A 15,238-nucleotide genomic window follows, 5' to 3' on the forward strand; every position below is an offset into this window, starting at 1 on the left:
TCTTCTTCTTCTTCTTCTTCTTTGGTTCCTTGTCCCACTGAGGACACTCAGAGATGTAGTGGTCTGTCTTCTTGCATTTGCGGCAAGTTCTCTTCTTGTAGTCACGAGATGAAGCCTCATCGTTCTTTGAGCTGGATCTTGAAGACTTGCTAAAATGATTCTTCTTGGATAACTTCTAGAACTTCTTCACAAGCGTTGCAAGCTCTTTGCGAAAGACTTCAGGATCACCAGAACTACAATCAGATTCTTCTTCGGATGAGGAAACGACATTAGCCTTCAAAGCACGGGATCGGCCATAGTTGGGTCCGTAGATATCACGCTTCTCAGATAGCTGGAACTCATGTGTGTTGAGCCTCTCAAGTATATCAGACGGATAAAGATCTTTGAAGTCAGGACGTTCTTGTATTATGAGGGCTAGGGTGTCCAATGAGCTCTCAAGTGATCGCAGAAGCTTCTTCACAATCTCATGCATGGTGATCTCAGTAGTGCCAAGTGCACGAAGCTCATTAGTGATATCAGTGAGGCGATCAAATGTGAGATGGACATTCTCATTGTCATTCCTCTTGTAGAGGTTGAAGAGATTACGAAGAACATCAACCCTTGAGTCCCTTTGAGTCGACACACCCTCATTGACCTTGGACAGCCAATCCCAGACTAGCTTCGCAGTTTCTAGTGCACTCACACGGGCCTAATGCCCTTTGGTCAGATGACCACAGATGATGTGTAACGCCCCGGATTCGATGCGCCAGGTGTCTTCTAGGTATTCGCTATTGTTGCCATGTCATTTGCTTGCGTGTTGCATTTTGCCATGTCATCATGTGCATTGCATTGCATATGTGTTCGTCTCATGCATCCGAGCATTTTCCCCGTTGTCCGTTTTGCAATCCGGCACTCCTATGTCATCCGGCGTCCCCTTCTTGTCTCTTTTCGTGAGCGGGTGTTAAACATTCTCGGAATGGACCGTGATTTGCCAAGCGGCCTTGGAACACCACCGGTAGACCGCCTATCAAGTTTCGTTCCATTTGGAGGTCGTTTGATGCTCCAACGGTTAACCGGGTAACCGTAAAGGCCTCTTTTGTGTGCAGCCCAACACCCCTCCAAAGTGGCCCAATAACCCATCCAAACCCACTCCATGCTCTCGGTCGTTCGATCACGATCGCGTGGCCGAAAACCGCACCTCATTTGGACTCTTCAAGCTCTCTCTACCTATAAATATGTCTTCTCCCCCGAAAATTCCGGATCAAACCCTACCCCTAACCCTAGCCTCGTCTTCCTCCGCACACCGGACATGTCCGTCTAGCCGGCGGACACGTCCAGCCGCCTCCCGCCTCCAATCCGTCGCCGCCACCTGTCCAACGCCGTCTCTCCCGCTGCCGCGGCCCGCCGGGCCGAGGCGCGGCCCGCCCAGGCCCGCGTGGCCGCCCGTCCGCCCCACGCGCCGCTCCCGCGTGGCTCCTCCCGAGCGCCGCCGGAGCCGCTGCCCCTCGCCGGCGAGCGCCTCCGCTGCCGCTCCCAGGGACCCTCGCCCGATCCTGCACCCGCCGGCGCCCGCCACCGACGAGTGCCCTCGCCGCCGCGCCTCGCCCCCGGGCTCCGCTGCTGCCTCCGCACCTCGCCTCCCGGCTGGCGTCGCCTCGGCTCCCCGCCGGACTCGCCGCCCCGCCGCCTGCTCGCCGTCCTCCGGCGACCTCGCCTCGGCCGCCGTCTCCTCGCCTCAGCCGCCGTCTCTGTCCTCTTTGGCGAGCTGCTCCGGCCACCTCGATCCGTGCGCGTGCCAGATCTAGATCCAGATCCACGAACGTTGACCCCGAAATTGCCCAACTCCCTGAGATATTTTGCATTCTGGTGTCCTTTTCGACATGCCATATCTCCTCATTCATACATCCGTTTTGCATGTATGATATATAGAAATGTTCGTTGTGAGATTCTCTACATTTTGTTCCATTGTGCCATGCTTGTTTTAGTCCATCTTCATGCCCAAATCATCATTTCAAGAGTGCTATATGATGTTAACCTGTTGAAACTGTTATAACTTGGTGATTTGTCTTTTTCGTTGCATTTTGTGTGTGCATCCTATGAGCATAAGCTCTACATGTGTTTTGTGCTACATCATCCCTTATTTACAGTGGTGCAATCCATGTATTTTTTGGAGCCTTTTAGTGCGTGCATCGAGCTCGTGAAGTAGGATACTTGCTGTTGCTGTTTTGCTAGGCTGAATCTTCTATATCCTGATGCTATGTAAACCTGCTGCTACAAGTCATTCTATGCATAATCTGGAGATGTTCAATAAGGATGTTTTGTTATACATGTCATGCTCTATCCATTAATGCCCCTGGTTGCATTTATATCCTGCTGCAACGTGTTGTTATCTTGCTCCAAACTTGCTAAATAATGTTGCTGTCAGCCTGTTAACATTAAGTTCAATGTTGCCATGATTGTTGTTAGTGATCAAAGCATGCTATGAACTTGCTCTTGCCATTTTTAGCTTCATAAATATGCAATCTTACTATTGGTCACCTTGCCATGCCATGTATTGCTCTGTGGTGAGTGGTACAAGCTCACCAACATGCCTACTTCATGTTGTTCCTGCCATGTCTGAATCTGTCATATTGTTTGCCATGTTTGCATGGATCCTACCATGTTGTCTGATGATCTTTGGAATTAGTTCACTAAGGGAGTTTTGTTCTTTGTCTTTAGTACTAGCATGTCATGCCTTTGTTTGCCATGTTAAGTTCCTGTAGCATGTTGTTTGATAGATCTAAACATTGCAACCTGATGTTATTTCTGCTAAGTTTGTAAACTGTTATTATTTGCAATCTTGCCATGTCCTTTTGAGCATGTTAAAGTGTTTTCTGGAGATAGCTCAGTGTTCATATTTTGTTATGCTTCATATGTACTTCATGCTCATGCCTTTTGTTCTTACGTTGAGATGCTGTAGCATATTGTTTTGATGCTTGCTAGATGCGTAGTTGTTGTTTTTGACAGCTTGTCCTTTAAACTTGTATAGAGTGTATGTGTTGAACCGTTGCTCCGTTTTGAGTGTTCTTTATATGAGACTTGCTTGATTTTGCATGTAGTTTCATATTATCATGTTGCATCCATGTTTTTAGAGTGTTTGCTTGATGTTTGTATGCATTTTGCATCAATGCCATGTTTAACTTGTTTTGCTCATATCTTCTAGGCCGTAGCTCCGAACTAAATGAACTTTATATGTAACTTGACTAGAATTTCGCTTAGATCATCTTGGTGCATCTTAACTTGCTTTTTAACAACTTGAACATAAGGTTTATTCAGTTCTGGACCAATTTCTAAATTTGCATATGAGGACTTACCGGATTTGTTATATGTTGTTTCCGACCTCATTTAAACTTGCCTTGATGTGTTGTTCTTGTTTGCATCATCTCTTGCCATGAGTAGCTTCATGTAGTCTTGTCTTGTGTCATACATGGTTGAGCATCATGTCAGGTATATGTGTGGTGTGTTTACCATGTTGTGTGCTTCTTCTCGATAGTTCCGTTTCGTTGCGATCGTGAGGATTCATTCATCTACACTTGGTTCGTCTTCGTGGCTTCATCTTCTTCATGGACTCGTTCTTCTTCCTTGCAGGATTTTAGGCAAGATGACCGTCACCTTGGATCTCACTACTATCATTGCTATGCTAGTTGCTTCGTTCTATCGCTTTGCTGCGCTACCTATCTTTTGCTCTTCAAGCCTCCCAAATTGCCATTTTAGCCTCTAACCTTTTCACCCTTCCCAGCAAACCGTTGCTTGGCTATGTTATCGCTTTTGCTCAGCCCCTCTTATAGCGTTGTTAGTTGCAGGTGAAGTTGAAGATTGCCCCATGGTGGACAGGATTATGTTGGGATATCACAATATCTCTTATTTAATTAATGCATCTATATACTTGGTAAAGGGTGGAAGGCTCGGCCTTATGCATGGTGTTTTGTTCCACTCTTGCCACCCTAGTTTCCGTCATATCGGTATTATGTTCCCGGATTTTGCGTCCCTAACGCGCTTAGGTGATTTATGGGACCCCCTTGATAGTTCGCTTTGAATAAAACTCCTCCAGCAAGGCCCAACCTTGGTTTTACCATTTGCCTCACCACCACCTACTTTTCCCTTGGGAGTCGCTCTCTCGAGGGTCATCTTTATTCAGTCCCCCGGCCAATGCTTCTCTATGTGTTGGTCTGAACTAGAGCCACTTGCAGCGCCACCTCGGGGAAACTTGAGGTCTGGTTTTAGTTGTACGTAGTGTTCATCTGGTGTTGCCCTGAGAACGAGATATGTGCAGCTCCTATCGGGATGACGGCGCATCGGGCGGTCTTGCTGGTCTTGTTTTACCATTGTCGAAATGTCTTGTAAACCGGGATTCCGATACTGGTCAGGTCTTCCTGGGAGAAGGAATATCCTTCGTTGACCGTGAGAGCTTGTGATGGGCTAAGTTGGGGCACCCCTGCAGGGTATAAACTTTCGAGAGCCGTGCCCGCGGTTATGTGGCAGATGGGAATTTTTTAATGTCCGGTTGTAGATAACTTGACACCAGATCCGAATTAAAACGCATCAACCACGTGTGTAGCCGTGATGGTCTCTTCTCGGCGGAGTCCGGGAAGTGAACACGGTTTTGGGTTATGTTTGATGTAAGTAGGAGTCTAGGATCACCTCTTGATCATTGCTAGTTTCACGACCATTCCTTTGCTCCTCTTCTCGCTCTCATTTGCGTATGTTAGCCACCATATATGCTTAGTCGCTGCTGCAACCTCACCACTTTACCCCTTCCTTTCCCATTAAGCTTTGCTAGTCTTGATACCCATGGTAATGGGATTGCTGAGTCCTCGTGGCTCATAGATTACTACAACAACAGTTGCAGGTACAGGTTATGAGATGATCATGACGCGAGAGCGATGTTTACTTGTTTTGGAGTTCCTCTTCTGCTTCTTCTTCGATCAGGGGATAGGTTCCGGGTCGGCAGCCTGGGCTAGTAGGGTGGATGTCGTTTGAGCTTCTGTTTGTGTTTCATCCGTAGTCGGATGTTGATCTTACGTATGTTGTATTGATGTATTCGTGTGGCATTGTATGTCTTATGTATGTATCCCCATCTATTATGTAATGTTGATGTAATGATATCCACCTTGCAAAAGAGTATCAATATGCGGTTCTATCCTTGGTGGGACCTTCGAGTCTCTTTAGGATAGTATCACATATTGGGCGTGACATGATGTTCTTCATAATTGAGTCCAATTGCGCGAACCTCTTGACATCAGCAGCGGTGAAACCTTCACCGACCTTGGGAACACCTATCTTGACGACATACCAGAGGTCGACGGCAATGTCTTGAAGATGCATGCGCATCGTATTCTTCCAGTAGGGGTAATCAGTGCCATCGAAGACTGGGCACACATCGATGACCATGATTACCCCTGCAGCCGACATATCTAAAACTCCAGGGGGTTAAATCGAATCACACAGAACAAGGGAGTACCTTGCTTTGATACCAATAGAAAGTCCTAGTTATCGACTAGAGGGGGGGGGGGTGAATAGGCGATTTTTATGGAAGTCTTCAAAACACGAGAGATTTGAATACAGACATGTAAACTGAACCAATATGATATGCAGCAGAATGTAAACTACACTTGGCAAGTAATAGTCAAGCAAGCAGTTCAGTGAAAGCACGAAGACAAACAGCAGCTAGGTAGATAGGATCAGAATGGAAGACAATAGTACAAGCGAGGGGCAGGTTTGTCTTCAACCCCTCGCCAAGAGGACAAGTCGTGGCAGAGCGCGCGACGCTGGTCGCCACCTCCTGCTTCGACGTGTCCCAGCCGCCCCGACCCCTCCAGTGCACCGTTGGAACACCCTCGACCCCCTCGACCACTATCCCTTCTCTCTCCTCGCTCTAGCTCTCTCCCTCTCTTGATTTGGAGCACCACTGAGAGCCACCGGAGGGCACCGCCGTGGCATCCATAGCCACCGCGCACCCCAGGCTTCACCGATGGGTCATGTGTCACTGCCGGACTCTGCTTCGTCTCCAAGATGACGCACGCGGATGGAGAAGGCCACAGACGACCGCAACATCGCCATCTTCGTCCTCTGCCCGACGACCGCCGTCGTCCGATTCGCACCGTCTAGAGCTTCCCCGACTTTGACGTTTTCTCCACTGGAGTCTCCGTGACGTCCTCTTCCTCCCGCCTATTTGCAATAGCTCGTTCCCGCCCCCTAGCAAGCCTTCTGCCATGGACGTGAGCTCGCCGTTGCCATGACCGATGAGCTCGTCATTGCCGAGCCCCCCTGACTTGCGCCTCTATTCGTCTTGCTCCTCGCGTGCCGTAGATGCCGCCCAGCTACCCAGTTCGCTCGCCCGCAAGCTGCAGCCCCATGCACGAGCTAGCCCGAGCGCCGTTGCCGCCTGAGCTTGCCGTTGTCGCCGCTAAAGCCAGCCACTGCACCTGCCATAGCCACCACTCAACGCGTCGCGTTGCACTGAGTACATAGAGCCCAACCCCGCTTGCTCTCGTCGCTAGAGATGGCCGGACGAGGAGCGCCGTCGTGCCCTGCTTAGCACTGGCGACTAATTGCCGTTTAGATGATGTGGCGTCATTAGTCTAGAGTTAAGCATGCGTTTAATTAACCACCCCCCAACACAGTCACTGACACGCAGGCCCCGCAGATAATTAGCCCCTGTTTAATATCCACTTGACAGTGAGTCTATGACACGTGGGCCCCGCGGGTCAGTTTTGACCAGGGTCGGGTCAGTTGACTGCTGATGTCACACTGACGCCAGGCTGACGCAGTAATATATTTTCTGGATTTAAAATAACCCAGGAAATTCCAGAAAATAGCTAAAACTTCTAAAATTCATAGAAAATTATCTGTAACTCAAAATAAGATAAATTATATATGAAAGATGATGAGAAAAATCCAATCTATCCATATTTACCATTTTCATGCATGTTAGAACAACTTATAGCTGCTGTTTAGGACAAATCATATAAAGGACATTTAAACCATCACATATGGAGTTAGAATTTTAATCTTTGATTAAAATCAACTTCATTTAACCTGTTGCTACTTGCATTAGCTCAAATCACAGCATATTGACATGTCATGATCATGCATCATATTTTGCATTGCATTGATTGTGTTTCTTCTTTATTTGTTGGTGTTTGTCCCCTCTCAGTAGACGTGTTTCAACGATGTGATCGATGACACCGATGAAGAGCTATACTATCTTCAGAAGTGCCAGGCAAGCAAAACCCCCTTTTTCATTCTGATACAATCCCACTCTCTCTCGCTCCTTCTCTCTTTTACTGCATTAGGAAAACAACGATTCAACTGTTACATGCTGTGGTAGTTGAACCCCTTTTCCTCTGCATGACCTGTCATTTCCACTGTAAATAGATGAAACCCACTAGCATGAGTAGGAGTTGTTTGAGCCCTGATGTGCCTACTCATTCATGTTTGTTGTCATGCGTGCTACTACTTAGAGTTGAGTCAAGTGCGATTCATCGGGGATGAATTGGAATGGTGATGAACATGTCGTACTGTGTGTGAGCTAAGTGTGTGAACACGATTTGGTAAAGTTAGCGGTGAGAGGCCATGTAGGAGTACATGGTGGGTTGTCTCATTGAAGCCGTCCTCAGGAACTGAGTTCTCTGTTTGTGATCCATGAACAGTTACTACCACACATTGGGCTCCGGGCACTCCAAGCTCTCTCGACTTATGAATCAACTCGATCTCTGTCCAGGAGTTGCAACTAGTTTCTGGAGTTTGTAGGTAGTGTTAGTAGTCTACCAAGTGGCACCCGTTACAGGTGGGCTTGGGACAGACTAGGCACAGTGGCACAGTGTACCAAGTGGCACCCGGATGGTGGGCTTGGGAACCCTGCTCACATCGTTTGGGGCCGTGAGAAACACCCCGGCCGGATCTCCTTGCGGATGGAACCCGAATAGGCGATAAACCTGGACAAGAGACTTGTGTGGTTAGTCAGGTCGTGGCCGACTCCCTCGCCAGTCTTCCACTTGAAGGTTGCCGAGATGCACGACGTGTACATGGTGGTAAGTGGCGAGAGCGTGTGTGAAGAAGTACACCCCTGCAGGGTTAACATTATCTATTCGAATAGCCGTGTCCGCGGTAAAGGACTTCTGGGTTGCCTATACAGTTCATAGACAAATGAAAGTGGATACTCTAAAATACGCAAGATAAGCGTGAGTGCTATGGATGGCATTCTCATAGGGAGACGGGAGCAGATCCATAGTGGTGTATTGATTGGTGAATATGTGGACTCGTGTGCGCCACCTCAAAAGAGTTACTTGCAGTCGTAGTTCAGGATAGCCACCGAGTGAAAGCTGCCTTGCCGCAGTTAAACCCCACCATCCCCTTTGTTGAGAATGATGCATATGTAGTTAGTTCTGATGTAGGTCTTGCTGGGTACATTTGTACTCACGTTTGCCTATTTTATGTTTTTGCAGAGAGACTTCAGTCTCACTAGTAGTTCCACGTGGACTTCGACGTTTAGCTTGTTACCTCAGCTACGATCTTGTGCCCTCAGTAGGATCTGGTAGATTGTCAGGCTTTTCAACCTTTTTCATTTATAGATGTCTGTACCCAGACATATTAAGCTTCCGCTTGTGCTTTGATTTGTATCCTCTGAATGCTGGGCCGAGAGACCCATGTTTGTAATATCTCGCTCCTCGGAGCCTATTGAATAAATACTTGAGTTGTAGAGTCATGTTGTGATGCCACGTTGTATTTGCACATATCGAGCATATTGTCTGTATTTTATTGAAATGCTTGGTATTTGTGGGATCTGACTATCTAGTTGTTTATCCTTGGTAGCCTCTCTTACCGGGAAATGTCTCCTAGTGCTTCCACTGAGCCTTGTTAGCTTGCTATTGCTCCGGAACACTTAGGCTGGCGAACATGTGTCCTTCTTTGTTCCTGTGTCTGTCCCTGCGGGGAAATGTTAGGCGGTGTCTACCGGAGTCCTATTAGCCTGCTACAGCCCGGTTTACCGGAGTCCTGCTAGCCTAGTTGCTAATCCCGGATTCACTCGCTGATGACCGACATGTTCATTGCTGGGTCATGTATGCCTGTCCCTGTAAGTTAGTGCCACTTTGGGTTCACGACTAGCCATGTCAGCCCGGGCTCCTTGTCATATGGATGCTAGCGACACTATCATATACGTGTGCCAAAAGGCGCAAACGGTCGCGGGCAAGGTAAAGCAACACCCATGGGAATACCGTGCGTGAGGCCGCAAAGTGATATGAGGTGTTACATGCTAGATCGGTGTGGCTTTAAGTCGGGGTCCTGACAGCTTTGGTATCAAAGCCTGACTGCCTGTAGGATTACGAAGCCAAAATGGTCGAAGTTGATTCTAGTAATTCTTTATTTATATAAGGGAATTGATTGTGGGTGTGAACGTAAGGCTCTTTTTACTCCTTATACCTTATGCCTTCTGATCCGAATCATCTTATCTTCCTACGGGGTTAAGAAACTAGGATTTCTCTTCTTTCTATCAGGATCACGTGTTACTAATCCATAGACTTATAAGATTGTTGCATTTAAGCCTCAGTTCAGTTTCTACTACCTCCGTGTGTTCATAGTTGATCTCGGAACCTTGATTTTGTGACGATTGAGTGGTTATGCCACCATTTGCAGGATATCATAAATCTTTTCGAGCATTTACAGCCGTTATGCTCTCCGAGTCATCCTAGTTCTCTAAATGGTCTGATGCATTTGCAAATCCCTTCTCTTCCGTTCCTGATGTTCCTTTGGCCAGATTAACCACACTAGCTACTGTGTTGAGGTACTTCATTGCCTCGGTATATAGGTTGGAGTTGATATTATGACCCTAGGTGTCTAGAGTATCACCTAGTAATCTAGCCATGTTTTGTGTTCCCAGTGTGATGATTCTGGCCAGGATTCTCGAAAGCATCCCGCGATGCCATTTAGTTAGTAGGCATTCTATTCCTGGGTTTTTGAATCCAAGATTCACCCTACTTACTTCATGTTGATAGTGTTTGCTCGTTCCTTTAGGTTATTAGTAACCTTTGCGATAGGTATTGAGGTTTGTGGTATATCGTTCTTCCAAATACCAGGAACTACCTATGGCAGCAGCTGCTCGTTGAACCAAAAGATCACAACAAAAGTGCTCTCGATGAGTTATCGATTCTATGTTGTGACCCTGTCAGTTCTACCTTCTCTACATGGATTATCCAGAAGAAACCTGTTGAACTTGGTTCGACATACTAATCTATGGGTCCACAACTCAGAAAGTTATATGTTCTTTTAGTTGTCCCTCTTTAGTTGTTTTCTGGCCCTCGTCTATCAATTGATAGTCAGGAGTAGTTATGCTTTCGTGTTCCTCGATGCCCACTACTCTTGTTGTCCGTCAAGCCATTCTATTCTGGAATGACTAGGAGAAACAAACTCTAGAACCTCATCCATATCCAGGATTGGGTCAAAGTAGTTGTAATCCGCAAATCAAAATGCCAATCCTGCTTTTGATCCGTTCTACCTTGGAGTGTTACCATCTTTATGTCAAGAATATCACGGGAAATGCACACCCTCCTATGAACTCTTGATACAGTGATACCCCTCGCCTTCATTGTTCATTTCTCGGCTCCCGTGTTGTTGCAACCGGAATGCCGGCATGTGAACTATGATGTGTGAAATCAATACTCCCAGAAACCTTGTTGCTTGATAGTTAAAGGACAATAATTTTGTTCTTAGCGTGTTGGTCATTGAATCCTCATTCTAAGACTGATCATGCTACCTAGTCCTTATTTCTGGTGCACTTTTCGATCAATGAGTTAGGATAGTGCCAATCCTTGCTTAGTTGATCATATCGTCTTGCCTAAAAAGCAAGATTGTTCTCGAGCTTAGTAACAATCGGTGGTTCATGATTCTCTAAATGTCTTCTCGGAGGTATCACCAGGCTGTCCCCTGACTGCTATGTTGAGCTCAGGATCAAGTTGGTTTCCTTGTAAACCACCCTTTCTCCAAGAATCTATGTTGTATACCCTGAGCTAGTTGGTTAATCTAAACAACAACTTGGAGAGTTGGAAGATAGAAGCTTACCTGACTTAGTTCATTCCTAAGGGATATATTTGTGTGTGTGTTGAAGACAGATGATATATTCATTGGTTGATCCTTGTGATCAGTTGATATGTCTATTGTCACGTCAAAACCTTGATTTGAGTATGGGCTACCGTCAAGTCAAATCAGAACCGACGATATTCGTAATGTTGTCTTACTCGTGGTTGTTCCCTCGAGCATACACAATTTTATCTTTGAGTCTGACCAATGCTACCACCTTGTTCACATGATTGTGGAATTCCATTGTATGGAAACCTGGATGAATTATTGTTGAGCCAATCAGCAACATTGCTATCTTCTCCATGATTTGTGTTGAACATCCACCTAGTATTGGAAACTTTTATAAGCATTATCTTCATGAACCACTCATGAAGCATATGTTCGGTTGTAAGAAGTGATTTCCTCTAATTCATGTGCATTTGATGCCAGTTGCCGCCGTGAATTTGAGAAAGTCAATGTTGCTTCCTCTGGAATCATCCCAAATCGGTCATGCATACGTGCGAAGTACTATGTGGTTTGGAGACTTGCAACCTTCATTCTATATGTGTCCCTAGCACACCAAGCCACTGATTGATTTGTTCAAGGAGAAGAAGTTCCTTCATAAGAGCTAATCATATGACTTATGCAAGGACTTCGTTATCCGCAATGATGGTTTCCCAACCAGAACTCGATAGTGTTTTATTATAAGACTACCATGTGGTCATGCCTGTCCCGGACAACGTGTTCACATGTTTGTAGCAGAACCAACTCATGTTTTGGAGCTTACTATCGTAGTTCATTCCCCGAGGATCTCGCAATGTCATCTCGTCGATTTGTGTTGCAAACTTTCATTTTTCTTTCTAGACTCGATGAGTCTGGAATATCCTAACACCAACCAGATCTGAATCTCAGGCGGATATGATGGTTGGAACATTTTCCAAGAACTATAATATTGGTCTCTCCGTAACCCGGTAAAGTGGATGTCGTGCCCAACACACCCAGCCGGAAGACCTATTATTGTAGTATCTTGATTGAGGAAGTTGGCCACCTCCCCACAAGGATTTCCTAGGATTTACTCCAGTAGTTGTTCCTTATGGATTCTTGTTCTCCCGAAGTCCGACCTTTTACTTAATGTTCTAGATACAAACTATATCTATGAATGGGTTGCACTAGCACATCAAGGAGAACATTAGAATCGGAGTGCTAAATATCTCGCGGTCGATCGTCCAGATTTTGTTTCCTTGGCCTCGCTAAGGTTAAATCTGAGAAGGTGTTATCTTCCTTTGCATCTGAATCGTCCATCACTATTCATCATGGTAGTATGTTGTGTTGCTAGGATCCTTGGCACGGATGTTGGTAAAACCTTGATGAATATGGAAATGCTCAAGTTCTTGAGAGGACGCGCAAGCAAAATCATTAATTGCGTTGTCTTTAACAAGGTAGTCCACATCATCCATTCTAGTCTGGGTATGCCATTCCCTCGCACTCCTTCAAACGATCGTTTGTGATTTGCCTTAGCTTGGTATGGAGAGTTTCAATGATCCTTTCCGATAGAGTTTCTTTCTAGCGTCATCGAGTTGGATGAAGATCAAGCAAAGACGTCAAGATCAATATGAAGCAATGAATCAACATCTTTGAGAAGGACAGTTGGATCATGAAGATCGTGTTAGCTTTGTGTTCCCTCTGTCTTCTTACCTCACGTCTTGAATCTCGGGACAAGATTCTCGTTTAGTGGGGATGAGTTGTCACATCCCTAGCTTCTGGTACTGCCTGGTGTCTGCATATTGTTGCATCATGTTTAAATTTTATTTAAGTTGAAATGGGGATTGATCAAACCCTAGCATCAGAAAGAATTCAACTAGGTTCAAATAAAAATATTTTCAATGAACCCAAAATGCCTTCACAAAATGTTCATCATCTTTGGTTTGGTCTTGAACCTCTCCCAAAAATATTTCACATTTTCTAGGTCCATTGGGTGTCACTTTATTAAATCTTATAGTATTTGCATTTGGGCATTTAAATCCTATAAATTATTTTAAATGCCTAAATAATCACAAACTAAAAAGTTTACTGTTGGAAATATTCCAAACAGTGACCTCAGTCAGTTGCATGATTTTTGAAAGTGTCTAGACATTTTTACTAAATCCAGAAACAAATGTCAGAATTAGAAAAGAGAAAGAAAAGGAAAAGAGCAAAAACTTACCTGGCCTTACCTAGTAGCCCACCAGCAGCCCAGTCCACCAGAGCCGGCAGCCCAACCTAGCGAGGGGCAGGTTTGTCTTCAACCCCTCGCCAGGAGGACAAGTCGTGGTAGAGCGCGCATCGCCGGTCGCCACCTCCTGCTTCGATGTGTCCCAGCCGCCCCCGACCCCTCCAGTGCACCGTTGGAACGCCCTCGACCCCCTCGACCGCTATCCCTTCTCTCTGCTCGCTCTAGCTCTCTCCCTCTCTCGATTTGGAGCACCACCAAGAGCCACCGGAGGGCGCCGCCGTCGCATCCATAGCCATCGCGCACCCCAGGCTTCACCGACGGGTCATGTGTCACTGCCGGACTCTGCCTTGTCTCCATGATGACGCACGCAGACGGAGAAGGACACAGACGACTGCAACATAGCCATCTTCGTCCTCTGCGCCGACTCGTGTCGTCGTCTGACTCGCGCCGTCCAGAGCTTCCCCGACCTTGACGTTTTCTCCACTGGAGTCTCCATGAGCTCCTATTACTCCCGCCTCTTTCCAATAGCTCGTTCCCGCCCCCTAGCAAGCCTTCTGCCATGGCCATGAGCTCGCCGTCGCCATGACCGATGAGCGCGTCGTTGCCGAGCCCCCTGACCTGTGCCTCTGTTCATCTTGCTCCTCGCGTGTCGTAGATGCCGCCCAGCTACCCAGTTCGCTCGCCCGCAAGCTGCAGCCCCGTGCACGAGCTAGCCCGAGCGCCGCTGCCGCCTGAGCTCGCCGTCGTAGCTGCTAAAGCCAGCCTCCGCACCTGCCGCAGCCACCACTGAACGCGTCGCGTCGCGCTGAGTACGTAGAGCCCAACCCCGCTTGCTCTCGTCGACGGAGATGGCCGTACGAGGAGCGCCGCCGTGCCCTACTTAGCACCGGCGGCTAATCGCCATTTAGATGATGTGGCGTCATTATTTTAGAGTTAAGCATGCGTTTAATTAACCACCCCCAACACAGTTACTGACACGCGGGCTCCGTAGATAATTAGCCCCTGTTTAATATCCACTTGACAGTGAGTCTATGACATGCGGGCCCCGTGGGTCAGTTGACCGCTGACATCACAGTGACGCCACGCTGACATAGTAATATATTTTCTAGATTTAAAATAATCCAGGAAATTCCAGAAAATAGCTAAAACTTCTAAAATTCATAGAAAATTATCTGTAACTCAAAATAAGATAAATTATATATGAAAAATGATCAGAAAAATCCAATCTATCCATCTATACCATTTTCATGCATGTTAGAACAACTTATAGCTGTTGTTTAGGAAAAATCATATAAAGGACATTTAAACCATCACATATGGAGTTTAAATTTGAATCTTTGATTCAAATCAACTTCATTTAACCTGTTGCTAGTTGCATTAGCTCAAATAATAGCATATTGACATGTCATGATCATGCATCATATTGTGCATTGCATTGATTGTGTTTCTTCTTTGTTTGTTGGTGTTTGTCCCCTCTCAGTAGACGTGTTCCGACGATGTGATGGATGACACCGATGAAGAGCTATACTATCTTCAGAAGTGCCAGGCAAGCAAAATCCCCTTGGTCATTCCGATACAATCCAACTCTCTCTCACTCCTGCTCTCTTTTACTGCATTAGGACAACAACGATTCAACTATTACATGTTGCGGTAGTTGAACCCCTTTTCCTCTGCATGACATGTCATTTCCACAGTAAATAGATGAAACCCACTAGCATGAGTAGGAGTTGTTTGAACCCTGATGTGCCTACTCATTCATGTTTGTTGTCATGCCTGCTACTACTTAGAGTTGAATCAAGTCCGATTCATCGGGGATGAATTGGAATGGTGATGAACATGTCCTACTGTGTGTGAGCTAAGTGTGTGAACACGATTTGGTAAAGGTAGAGGTGAGAGGCCATGTAGGAGTACATGGTGGGTTGTCTCATGGAAGCCATCCTCAGGAACTGAGTT

The sequence above is a fragment of the Triticum dicoccoides genome, chromosome 3B (genome assembly GCF_002162155.2).
Source record: "Triticum dicoccoides isolate Atlit2015 ecotype Zavitan chromosome 3B, WEW_v2.0, whole genome shotgun sequence".
Classification (NCBI taxonomy): Eukaryota; Viridiplantae; Streptophyta; class Magnoliopsida; order Poales; family Poaceae; genus Triticum; species Triticum dicoccoides.